Below are 12,150 nucleotides of genomic sequence, written 5' to 3'. Positions count from 1 at the left end.
ATATATATATATATATATATATATATATATATATATATGGCATGTAGGTACATATGAAAGAGAACAGAGGAACAGAGTTCAGAGAAAACAAAGAAAAGACTGGGAGAAAAAAAGAAAATTAGTATTTCCCTTCCTGGATGCAATGTCTGGTTCTCACTTTCTTATACCTGGCATCTGTTAAAGTAAGTATCCCAAAATATGCTATGCATGGGACGATGGCCATCACCATGAGTGATCTCCTGCTCCTGGGAGTACACATCACTTGGAAAGAGATCATCAATCACACACACACACACACACACACATACACACACACACACATGCACACACGCACAGAGAGAGAGAGAGAGAGAGAGAGAGAGAGAGAGAGAGAGAGAGAGAGAGAGTCCTAGATACCCAATCCAGTCATAAGAATTTGTTCTCTTGTCATCTCCAGAGTCCTAAAGCCAAGACTGGCAGAGGAAAAAAATTCAGTTTTCCCCTGGTATTTCTGATGAGCAGACAGATGGCATCCTCTCCACACACAGGGATTCGCATGGGAGCACAGAACCCTCTGGGAGGCTGATGTTTTAAGAAAGTGATTTAACATTTACAGCCAATACTGAGTATGTGTTGGAACTACCTGGAGGCCCTGTTGGCATCCCTGGAAACCCTGCTGAGTGTTGGCATCCTCCCTCTTTTGGATTCCTGGGGTAGAGTGAAAGATCTGAATCTTTACCAGGTTTCCCAAGTAATTCTGACACTGCCCCAAGGACCACCCTGTGATAATTGCTATCCTCATTTCTTTTGTAGTGATGGATTATTAATATATCTAACATTTATAGGAAAACCAGTTGAGGAAAATAGACACAAAGTGCCAAAGCCTCCCGTGTGTGGATGAAGAGAATGTCCCTCACAGGCTCAGAAATCTGAGTACTCAGTCACCAGTTGGTGGAGCTGTGTAAGAAGATGGTGCTACCCTTTTGGAGGTAGTATGGCACTGGGGGTGGGCTATCAGAGTTCATAGGCTTGTCCCTCTTCCAATTTGTTCTCTGCTGTGTTGGCTGTTAAGATGGGATTGCTCGGCTTCCTCTTTCTGTGTTTGTTTCTGTCGCTTGCCACCATACCTCCGCACCACGATGGGCTCTTCACCTTTTAGTGCTGTAAGCCCAAATAACCCTTTCCTTCCTTAGGTTGTCTTTAGTTACACTGTTTTATCAGGAGCAACAGAAAACTAGCTAGTACCCTTTGAGTATTGTCACAAAGTCTCTTCCTTCAGAGGTGGGCCTGTTTGCCACTTGAGTAGTTTTACAGACTGTCTTCACCATTGTGAGTAGATTTGGCTTGTGCTTAATGATTTTTTTTATTAGAAGGTAATTTTAATTTTTTATTGGCTATTTTATTTATCTACAGTACCGATGTTATCCCCTTTCCCCATTTCCCTTCCCCAGAACCCCCTATCCTATACCCCCTTTTATACCATTTTGATTACAGGCATGTATTAAGGTCAGTTCTAGGTTGAGAGTCTAGCAATACAATAGATGCAAATAGTCAGAAAACAAGCAAGACAATAAACTCAGTTATGTGAACACTCCCATGATCACTGTTTCTAAAGGCTTATCAGGATGACCAAAATATCTGAGCCTACTTCCCTATCCTAGCCCAAGGTCATTTTCATGTCTGAAGCCTACTTCCTTGTTCTAGCCTAAAATTTAGATTCCTGTCTGAAATTACTTCTTTGTTCTGGCCTAATATGTAGATTCCTGTCTGAGATTACTTCTTTGTTGTAGCCTATGATTTAGTCTCCTACCTGAAATTACTTCTTTGTTCTAGTCTAATGTCAGATTCCCGCTTGAAGCCTGCTTCCTTGTCTTTGGCCAATGATTTCAACTCGTCATTGACTGCTGTTTTGTATCTATGTTATCAGTTGCTTTTGTTGTTGTTGTTGCTGTGACGAGATGCCTGACAGAAACAACTTACGGATGGAAAGGTTTATTTTGTCACAGAGTTTGATCAGTGAAGCGTGGCCAATGTGAGGAGAACAGGAAGCAAAATGAAGCTATGCTGGCTCTGGGCTTGTTCTTTCTCCCTTTATCTTCAATCCCTCAGCTCATGGGATGGTGTCAGTGTGGTGGAATTACCGATATCCCAGTGCAGTTGGCATTGCTAGCATTTAAGCCTTACAACTAATGATGTAAGCCCCAGAGCCATAACAGCAGTGGTGCCCTTTCACCTTCACAGAATAGATAGGACTTACTGGCTTAAGCATTTACTGAGCACCTACTGTGAGGCAGCCTCTAGATTAGCAGTGCTAAAGAGCCGTGATGTATGTCTCCAAGGAACGTATGATCTTGGGTCAAGTGATACGTAACAGAAAAACAAGTGTGCAAATATCACATTGTGACATACACAACGAGTCTTTTAGGTGGGATCATCAGAGGATTAACTCAGAGAAGCTTCAAGCTCACTCTCCTCTCAGAGCCCTGACGCAATCTCACTATTATGCCATCTAGTGCTTTAAAAAAAAAAGCTTACCAAGTATTCCATACATATACATACATATATATACATACACACGCACACGCATGCCCACACACACACACACATATCAGATACCAAGATTCCATATGTATACACACACATACACACATACACACAAACACACAAACACACACACATATCAGATAGTTTAAAATAAAAGTCAATTGTATGTCTGTTCATGTATGTGGGTACACATGTATGTGTGTTCACGCACATGTGTGCATGCATTTGGCAGCCAGAGGTTAACTATGGGCGTTGTTCTCAGCAGTGACCAGCCTTATTTTTGACATATGTTCTTTTATTAAAACCTAGGTCTTACCCATAGGCTGGGCTGGCTTGCCTGTGAGCTCAGAGATCTGCTCATCTCTGCCTCTCCAGAACTGGGATTGCAAACACACACACACACACACACACACACACACACACACACACAAACGATGCTCTGCTTTTTATGTGAGTGACAGCCTTGAATTCAAGTCCATCTCCCCAGCACCAAGGAATAAAATTTTTATTTAGATTAATCTTGCTAAAGAAGAGCAGTAACTAAATAGTATTCTTAGACATGTTAGGTTTTCTAAATACTTCAGAAAACAAAACAACATTAAAAAGCTGCTGCCCATTCAATAAATCCTGTTTATAGTGATACATGACCACTGTAAAGTACTGGATCTACTTTCCATCCGTTTGGTATCTTTCTATCCGTTTTGTATTCCTAAAGTGGCTTAGGAAAGACTAGAACCACTGAAGTAATTAAGAAATATCCAAAGATTTTAAACATTAATTTAAAGGTGGTTGATACAGTTTTAAAGTTTCTCACCATTTGTAATAGCCTAAATTCCAAGAATATACACATAAACAAACCAGGATGCCTAACCTTTTTCATGACAAATATTTGCCTAACACCTGCGACATACTTCCTACTCACTCAAATAGGTCACGTGATAGTCAGCACCGTTTTAACAACAACAAAGGTGTAAATGAAGCATTAGAAACCCATCACATGGGCTGGAGAGAAGGTTCAGCTGTAAGGAGCACTGACTGTTCTTCCAGAGGACCCAGGGTTCAATTCCCAGCACCCAGATGGCAGCTCACAACTGTGTGTAACTCCAGTTCCAGGGGATCCACCACCATCACACAAACATACATGCAGGCAAAATGACAATGCCCATAAATAAAATAAGATAAATGGCCAGATGGTGGTGGCACATGTGTTTAATCCCAGCACTTGGGAGGCAGAGGCAGGCAGATCTTTGAGTTTGAGGCCAATCTGGTCTACAGAGTGAGTTCCAGGACAGCCAGGGCTACACATAGAAACCTTGTCTCAAGAGAAAATAAGAAAGAAAGAAAGAAAGAAAGAAAGAAAGAAAGAAAGAAAGAAAGGAAGGAAGGAAGGAAGGAAGGAAGGAAGGAAGGAAGAAACCCATCATGCAGCATGTTCAACCATTGTATTTCTTGTGCCGGTCTATCTGTGAAGCAAAACAACACCTTTCTACGACTAGTTATATATGTATCCTGGTCTTCAAACTCATCAGTCAGCATTACTGAATGCAGCTTAAATACCCCCTATTTTTCTTATAAAAAAAAGATGAACTTTCTACAGGCCTGTCTCCAAATCTTAGTTTCACCCCAAGGTAATTATATTCCCCCACCCCAGGCTCCCAGCATGTGCAATTAGAATCCTCTCCTGAGGCTCCAGGGAAAGGCTGCATACCCATTTCTAGGGTGGGAATGATGTTAAACATGCCATGCTTTCAGTTTCATTGCAATTTTACAGTTGATTTTCTAAAATATATTAGAGACAGGATTCTCAAGGACTTACAGGTGGCCCATTGTATAAATACTCCTCCAAACATACTGCTTGTCCTCTCAGTCCCACCAACCATAAGGAAACAAGCGTTAGGGAGAATACACACTTCACGTGGCTGGCTTCCTCCCAGTGGCTGGGTTCCAAGTCATCCCAAAGTAACCTAGTTTGCAGAGAATACATGCATTTTCCTGAGGGATCATCATCTTTGCACGTTCTGATGAAGCTATGTACAAGATGATAACATTGAGAATGAATTGTACAAAACCAAGGCCAGCCTATTAGTTTATTTTCAGTAGGACATGGATGGAAGAAAAACTTATCAATAGCAGCCAGCTATTTTTAAAAATAAGCTTGAAGTTGATTTGTATAGAAACAAAACAAGCACTAAAAAATTAGTATGAGCTACATAATGTCCTGGACAGCTTCTACAAAATTTAGGAGGTCCTCCAAGTCCAGTCAATGCATTCCTGCAAAGGGAAATGTTTGTTGTTGTTGTTGGCTTTTTTTTAAACAAATAACACATTTAGGACTTGGTATTTTTCAGCGAACAATAAGGAAGGCTATAGATACATACATACACACACACACAGACACACACATTATTTTTCTGCTTTGAATTACAATTTAACAGGACTACCAGCAAATGCAAATTAGATGTATGCATATTTATGCTTTTACCAGCTGGGTGATGGGGCCACCTTTTGCGGCCGCCTTTATTTACCAGAACAAAATCATCCTCCATTTGTTTCTATTCAAACGAGTCCTTTTCTTCAAGGCCTGAAGCAAAGTATTAATCATGAATCTGCTGATGCATCTTTGTCAAGAGAATGATATCACACGAATGACAGTGGACATTTACTTATTTTCTCTATAACTGAATCTAGTTAGATGATAATATTTGAAAACATTAATAGGAAAATAAAACTATATCTGCTCCAAAAATTACTGGCAAACCAGTTTTCGGCAAACCTCTACAGTTTCTGAAAGTCAAAACTGCACCCTCACTGTAAATCCTGGGACAACTTTGAAAACAAACCTCCTTAACAATGCTACATTAGCTGTGGCCTTGGATCAGCATCCTTGTGACCACGAGCCAGTCTGTTTTCCTCCTAACTCTTCAGCTTTCTTGCCTGTAAATGGTGTATCTCTAGACAAGTTAGTATTGCCATTGGAATTCTTCATCAGAAGGAAATGAATGCATCCCAAACCCAAGTAAACAACAAGATCCATTAGCAGTATGTAAGGACCACTGTATTTGTTGTCTCCTTCTCCCACATATAAAACAAAGCAAAATAAAACATGTTTCTGTGTATAGGAAAGAGTGGAAAGAGAAGAGAATTCTTAAAGGGAACAGAAAGTAGGTTGGTTTCACTAATTAGGTTCCTCCTCCAAAACCACGAGGCAGGGTTAAGTGTACCTCAACACCCTTGAGGAACAGTTCTCTAGACACGCTCTTCCATAAAATGGCACAAGCCGGTTTCTAGGGATGTATCCTTTAGCCAGCTATACGTTCCTGACCAGAGGTAGAAGGCCATGAGAAAGAGACAACTGTTTCACATAATGAACTCAGGAAACAACTTGGGTGATCAACAGCGGGCCCCTGTAACTGCGCTTCAAAAAACAAAACTCACCTCTCACAGGGAAATCATCACCTGTGCTGGGAACTTACACGCAAGGTGCTGCCTGTTTTATAATAGTATGTTGTCCCTATGAATGAGTTCATTCACCTCCATTAATTTAACTGCCATGGGGAGGGGCTTATTTACTATATGCAAACCACGAAGCTTTTTTTTTTTTAAAAAATGTGCATATACAATTCGTACCTGAGAGAACTTTAACCTGAATACTCGAAGTCAAATAGAAGCACTAAACAGCACAGATGCTCGAAGTAACTCGAGCATACTTGCAGTTTTCTTTCCCTCCCTCCATCAAGTGGCACACCATCGAAACTACCAAAGTCAGAAAAAATAAACTGAAGCTGGAATCAGTGATTAGCTAACTCCCTTGGCTGACACAGGGAAGACGGTTGTCTCCTAAAGGAAATAATACCGCATTACTAGACACCACAGGATGCTGAAGCTGGCGAAAGAGACATGATTCTGTAGGCGCTTTTTTGTTTCCTATGAGAAAGATTTTAGGCTCAGAGGTGGTATGATCTGGCACAAAGGCTGTGTCAGAGCTACAGCCCAGTTCACCAATCAGCTCACTGAACAGAATGACCTCATCTAATCAGAAGTGGGACAATGACAGAAAACACAAAGCAACAAACTGTCAGGCGATTAGATGAACTCTCTCCTCTTGGACCCTCCACTCAGAGAAGTGATGCAAAACTCTCATGATGGCCTGGCCCTGGCTTTCCCTACATCTGCAAATGGTGAGCTGCAAACCACAAGGAGGCCGCACTGACCACCATGAGGAGAAGACAAGCCAGGCCATTAAAGAAAAGAAGACTTTAAAAGTTCAAAGCTGGCACTGAGTGAGGAACAGCAAGCCTGGCTTTGACTCGAAGGACCACTTGTCACTGTGATAAACCCCAGAATTCAAGTCCCCCATGCTTCCTGTAAACGTATGGTAAGCACCTTTACCTCAGAAATGGTTGAAATAAGATGAGAATACTAAAAAGCATTTAAAAATTGCAAGACACTAATGCAAATATTAGGTTTTTTTTCAGTCCCTCCAGTTTTCTAAGTTTGGACAAAAAATGTAATGTAGCTTTATCTGTAAGCACTGTACAGCTTTCCTTCCCAAGAATGGCTGCACTTCCCATTGGTCCCCGGGGGGTCTCCCACCTCTGTACACAGAATCCAGCATTTCCTTCAGCTCAGAGATCACACAGGACACTTAAAGCTCAATCTTGAACTTGGTTAGGTAAGATTTTTTTTTTCTGGGGGTTCCTTTCAGCTGGTAGCCCTCTGACAAAAGCTTCCATGAACCCCATTTCCATTACACTGGAGTCTAAGGAAAACCAATGCTTGGACTTTGATCTACTCCAACAACTGCAAAAACACTACAGCTTCTGCACAGGACAAGAGGGAAGTCTCCTGGAAGAGAGGCAAAAGGAGCCCTCTACAGCTAAGTTCAAGACAACAGCCCCTGACCACTTCTTAGATCAGATTAACCAGGTCTCAGTCCTTATGGGCCATTCATTTTACAGGAAGACCTCTACCAGGCTGAGAATGTCATCCAGGGGCAGAGCGCGGGGGTGGGGGGCGGGGTGGGGGGGAGAGGTGGCTACTTGCGAGTCAGCATGTGCTTTCTTTATATAGCATCATAGTAAATAGCAGATTCCGTTCAAAGCCCTGATTTCAGTTGACACGAAGAAAAAAATTCACTGACCTACCCTAACAACTTCTCTAGAACAGGTTTCTACCCAAGCATGCTGTGTGCGCGGCAGACAGCCGGCTTGAGAGGGTGGGGGTAAGAAATGAGAACATGCTCATCTGCATAGATGAGAGATAAGCAGACATTTGTTGTCTTCGGTTCTGACGACTCCTGGCACCAGAGTGGCAAATCCAACTCCAGCACTCTCCCCATCCCCCTGCCCCACCCCCGCCCCCCGCCCCAGATGTTTAAGCGCCACATTGCCAGGGCCAGTGTAGACAGGGGACTGTAAAAGTCGGCGGCTGTTTTCAGGCCAGAACTGTATTTCACCTGTTCCACCCGGCGCCAGAGCCAGAAACCACTAGAACACCGACTCGCGGAAGCCCCTCTGGACATCCCAGGGGCGCCTAACAAGTTCGCTGAGGTTTAGAAGCAGGGGGGAATGACAGAGACGCCTCTCCTGCTTTAACCAAACTCAGCAGGTTCCCCAGAAACCAGGGAGAGGTCTCTGCCTTAAGTGAGCAGGAGGGATCACTGGGTGTCACTGCGGCCCTAGAGATCAGGGTAGCGAGCCGGTCAGTGCCCACGGGGACTGCGCAGCTCTGGCACCCGAGGAGCGAAGGTCCTGGTTTGACGACCACGGGCGCCCCCTCCATGTCACCCCCAGCACAACTCAGACAGGCAAAGTGGCAGGGTGGAGAGCAGGTCGGGTCCCAGCAGAGGCACAGAGCCTCAGGCGCGGCGGCAAGGGAGGGTGTAGGCAGGGTTGCCGAGGACGCGCAGGAAACTTACCTCCTTCGGCCGGCGTGCTGGAGCCTTGGCGGACGAGACCAGTTGCGCCACCGCGGGCAAGTTGTCGGGATGTCGTGGGTTCCCCGGTGGCTGCGGCGGGCGGCAGGCGGGGCGGAGCCGGGGCAGCGCCGGGGGGCGGGCAGGTGCCGGGCCCTGCCGCGGGGCCACACTGGGCTCGGACGCGCGGCGACGGGGACGCGCGGCTGCGAGTGTGCAGTGCGCGCGCGCCGCAGCCGGTGTGCGTGTCCCCGCGTTCCCCTTCCTTCCCGCCGCTCTTCTGGCCGGCAGAACGGCAAGCAGACCAGTAGGATCAGGCAGCCCCGGGCGGCGCGGCGAGGCGAGATCGGGGATGGAGGCCGAGGAGTGGCGGCGCCCCGCAGCCTCGGGCCCCCGCACGGCGCGCCGGAGTCCGAGCGGGGCGGGCAGCGAGCAGGCTGCGCGGCGGCCGCGACTCCCGGAGGCTGCAGGCCCCGCCCGCCGGCCGCTCAGGCTCTTCCCCTTTTCTCTCCACCCCCTGCTCTGTCCCGCACGCCCTGCAAGGAAGCCAGACCGGTTTGCTGCAGCCAAGCAGCCCGCAGTCGGACCTAATGCTCGAGTCGGTGCGTGGGAGATTGTGCGCCCGGACCGCTGCCTGCAGCCAAGACCCAGAGCAGAGGTGAAGCGGCTCCCCGAAATTAGCAGGATCCTCCAAAGCTCCAGAGCTTCTAGACTCTTCTCAGGGTCTCGAAGCCTCATTCCTGCGTACTATGTTGGGGTAGGGCATACCCCTGCCCCAGGCCACCAGTCTGGCTATGCCAGACTTGACTCCTCTTCCTTGAGGAACCTACACTTAAGCAAGCAGAGCCCTCCCCCACTTTACGAGGAAGGGACACGCAAAGGTTCTGAGACCACACTTGTCTCTCTTCTAAGGATAGCAGGTGCTCTCAAGAAGGAAGATCTATCCAACAGGTAGGGATGGGCTAGTGAGGGGTACCGCGCAAGTGAACTGCAATGGGGCGCGCCTGCTGGAGCCAACTTGGAATCTCACCTAGGTTAGTTTAGCTGCGAAGAGGGTAGGGGCCAGACTTAAAGATCCGTCTGGGGTTGTGCTGAACGCTAAAATTAAATTTATCTAACAGGCACAGGAAGAGAGCGATTCCAAACCCAGTTGGGTCGAAGCAAGTGGTAAATTTCAGCTTCATCACTTCCTTCCACTTTTCCCCTTCGTAAACAAAACAAAACACTTGTGGGAAAGACAGCTTTCGTTCTGTCCGGGGAAGACCAGCATTTGATGACCCTTGCTTGAGGACACTCCCTTGAGGCTCTGCAAAGAGCACCTGCAGGTAGTTTTGAAATTTTTTAACAACACCGCCCCCACCCCAACTCGTGGTTTAGTATTAGCCTGGAATGAAGCATAAAAATTCCTTTATAACAAAAAATGCATTGTTCTTAAGTTTTATTGAAGTAAAGCTGACAAGTCAAATAGAAGTGTATTGTTATGGACTACATCTCCAGTGTTCTTCCAGATGTGTGTGGCCGCTACCAGCGTTTTAGGGCATCACCGACTTAGGACTTGGGTCCTGGCATCCTGAATTTATTAAAGCACAAAGTAAGAGCATGTGTGTGGTCCAACTTGCACGCTTTTCAGATGAGAAAACCGTAGCTCAGAGACCTCCAGTAACTCAAAGGCGAGAACACAGTTTTCCTTACTCTTAGTCCTTGAACAAAAAGTAACAGCAGTACTGACTTAACAGAGTTCAAGATGAGGCCAGTGGAGGGGGCAGCAGAGAAAGAGCAGCGGATCAAAGATCAAAGAACCTTGCAACCAACTGCTGAGAATCACTGTATAGGGGGCAGCATCACACCGCTCTGAGCCAAGGACTAGCTGGAATCTGGGGGTCAGTCTCCCCGTTGCATGTCTCAGACTTCCACTCTGAAATTCAGGGAGTGGGAAGTGGATTTGCTTCCCAGAGAGGCGACGCCATAGGGGATATGAAAACAGACAAAGCCAAATCCAAATGACCTCGCAGTGGATCAAAAGCAGTCAGAGGCATTACATTCACACACCCCAATACTGCGCCTCTTCCACACAGCTGCTTTTTCCATTAGTACCTAGACTGCTTTCTGTAACCACCGAGGCAAACAGCCTTGGGCTTCTGTAGAGAAGTCCCAAAGCCAACTGCCTACAGGACATTTAGAGCGATAACACGGTGAAACTAGACTCTAAGAATTCTCACAAGAGCCTTAATACTGCACTGTTAGTTCTACATATGAAATTTTTTTCCTGATCCTACTTCTATCAGTGGGCATTCAAGAAAGTAATCTTCTATTGGAAATAAAAGATCATCAATGTCACTAGCAGTAGTGACTTGACTAGAAAAAATCTTGAAACCTATTTAAAAACCAGAAAATAACATTTAAACAAAGTCTTTTTTTTTTTTTTTTTTGGTTTTTCGAGACAAAGTTTCTCTGTGTAGCCCTGGCTGTCCTGGAACTCACTCTGTAGACCAGGCTGGCCTCAAACTCTCGAACTCAGAAATCCGTCTGCCTCTGCCTCCGAAGTGCTGGGACTAAAGGCGTGCGCCACCACCGCCTGGCTAAACAAAGTCTTAAAATTGTTATTTAATACTGTCCTTACAGAGGAGACATGTATGTGTTTCTTATAACAGATATAACAACAATAATAACAACGGTTCTCAAGTAATAGCTTCCCTTTATCCCGGGGCCTTTCCTCCTGGGATCTACCACATGATCTACTTTGGCCAATGGAGTAAGTACACTCATGATATAATAGTAGTCTTGAAAAACTGTATTTCTGTATTAGCTCTTGGAATTCTGCCATTCCCGGGAGAACAAGCCTATTGCTGGACAAAGACCCTGTCCAGCAAGAGCTGAGTCATCACAGTGGGGGTCACCTTGGCTAGCCAGCCCTCCTTTGTTTTCAGAGGAACAAGCAAGTCCCAGTGAGCTTAGTCAGGCTTGGTCCAGATCAACAGATCATACACCCAAACCATAGGTTCATAACAAATAATAAGTAGCTACTGCTGTAGACAACTACTTCAGTTATTTACTGCTTCATGACAAACCACACTGAAACACAGTAGCCCAAAACACTGCTGATTTACTGGAAACTCACTTGGCTTCATTCACCAGGCAGCTAGACAGCACTGCAAGGTGCTAAAAGCCTTTACTCACATAGTAGGTAACCTGGTCCTCAGTGATAACTCCTTACTTCCCATATAGTTGACTTGGGCTTCTCTACAGCAAGGTCCTCCTATTTCTTCCATGCATCTAATTTCTAAAAGGGAAAGACTAGAAACTGCTAAGTATTGTAAGGATTGAACTTGAAAGTTCTGTTACTGTCAACTTTGGGTAGTTTATCTACCTTGTAGGCTGCAGCCAGGGAAACAAACACATAAGAACCAGGGGGAAAGGAGTGTAGCCATTGACATGGGACAGTAAGGCCTTTGCCTTCCACAACGCTAGAATTGCCTTCCTTTCATGGAAATGTAATTTATAAACAGACAAAGGGGCTTACATGTTTTGTTTAGCTTGATTTTTCTAATTGCTGAGGGCTAATTTACCCCGAGGATTCTGTGCTCTCTAATTTCAAGTTCACTCTTAAAGAGATTCTTGAAATCTCATGTCTACTTTCCTTTTTTGTTTGTTTAGTCTTTTAGACTTTTCCATTTCTTCTGATCACTCTCTTCCTCCCTCAGCCCCTCACCTTC

At 45.3% G+C, this 12,150-nt stretch overlaps 1 protein-coding gene across 1 annotated transcript in view; it reads right to left on the bottom strand.

Moving 5' to 3' along the window:
• Pip5k1b (phosphatidylinositol-4-phosphate 5-kinase type 1 beta) overlaps nucleotides 1–8,884 on the bottom strand; it is a 260,298-nt gene extending 251,414 nt beyond the window's left edge. The window contains exon 1 of the mRNA XM_028764088.1: nucleotides 8,441–8,884. The gene's annotated coding sequence lies outside the window, so the exon portion shown is untranslated. The remainder of the gene's footprint in view (nucleotides 1–8,440) is intronic.
• Between the last annotated feature and the right edge of the window lie 3,266 nt (nucleotides 8,885–12,150).

Source organism: Grammomys surdaster, unplaced genomic scaffold (genome assembly GCF_004785775.1).
Source record: "Grammomys surdaster isolate TR1022 unplaced genomic scaffold, NIH_TR_1.0 141, whole genome shotgun sequence".
Lineage (NCBI taxonomy): Eukaryota > Metazoa > Chordata > Mammalia > Rodentia > Muridae > Grammomys > Grammomys surdaster.
This window is presented reverse-complemented; position numbering and strand designations above follow the sequence as displayed.